The 1,044-nt window shown below is 45.0% G+C and overlaps 1 long non-coding RNA gene across 1 annotated transcript; it reads right to left on the reverse strand.

Moving 5' to 3' along the window:
* On the reverse strand, positions 1–902 carry LOC111648728 (uncharacterized). The gene is made up of 3 exons (XR_002760198.2): positions 809–902; positions 211–269; positions 1–75 (listed from the first exon to the last, which is right to left on the reverse strand). It is a non-coding gene; the product is annotated as an uncharacterized LOC111648728 (long non-coding RNA).
* Between the last annotated feature and the right edge of the window lie 142 nt (positions 903–1,044).

A 1,044-nucleotide genomic window follows, 5' to 3' on the forward strand; every position in this document is an offset into this window, starting at 1 on the left:
AAGAGTGCGTGATCCGATATGGGCGTCATGGTGTGCATGGAGCGCCCCAGGGGTGAACAGGACGAGGAGATGTCACTGGTGGGGTGTAATATATATCACAGAGAGGGGGGAGGGCAGTCAGTAAATCACTGGAGGAAGAAAAGCTGTGGAAATGAAATCTATCTATTGTGTGAGTGAGTGAGTGAGTGAGTGAGTGAGAGAGAGTTTTACAATTGAGTCCAGGTCCAGGTTTCCAGGTCTAAGCAGAACAGGTCCAACTCTGCTGTCTCCTGTAAACAATCACATACACTCCCATTTTAGGTTTTAAGTGCGTATAGTAAACAGACCGCAACCTGTTTACAGATACACTACATGGCCAAAAGTGTCCAGACACTCGCTTTCCACAGGTATCGGCTCAAAAATCAGCCACATGAGCTTAGGGGATGTGGCCTGGCTCACAGTCAGTTTGAGCTGAGCTCTGTGCTGTGTGCAGGCCAGTCACGTTCTCCCTCACCAAACTCAAAGAAAACCACTTTTTAAGGATCTGACTTCGATCACAAGGGCATTGTCATCACGTCACAACAGGAAAGGGATGTTGAAACAGGAAAGTGCCTCCCAAAACTGTTACCACAAAGATGGAAGCGCACTATTGTCTGGGAAGAAAAAAAAAAGTCACAGTTTGCTGCAGAATTAAGATTTCCCTTAATTGGAACTGAAAGGCCGAGTTAAACTATCAAAAAACAGCCCCCGACCAAAGCTACATACTTGTCCACATACTTTTGGCTATTTAGTGTTTACGGTTACAGTGTAGATAAGCTTCTCAACCCACCACACCACCAGAGATGTAACCTTTGTTCCCCAGGAGGGCGCTGGCATGGCAGCCTCTGGGGCCAGGAGCCGGACCCTGCACATACAAACAAAGCCAAACCACATTTACACCATAAACACATCTGGTAAATGTCATCAAATTCATGTGGCCATCATATAAAAAAAAAGTCCAAGATCGTCAGTCTGTATTGTTATTGTTTGAAAGTAAAAGCTCAAGGGAATAAAATAAAGAAAAAA

This window comes from Seriola lalandi, unplaced genomic scaffold (assembly GCF_002814215.2).
Source record: "Seriola lalandi dorsalis isolate HSWRI2012SDOR001 ecotype SW California unplaced genomic scaffold, Sedor1 jcf7180002046703, whole genome shotgun sequence".
Lineage (NCBI taxonomy): Eukaryota > Metazoa > Chordata > Actinopteri > Carangiformes > Carangidae > Seriola > Seriola lalandi.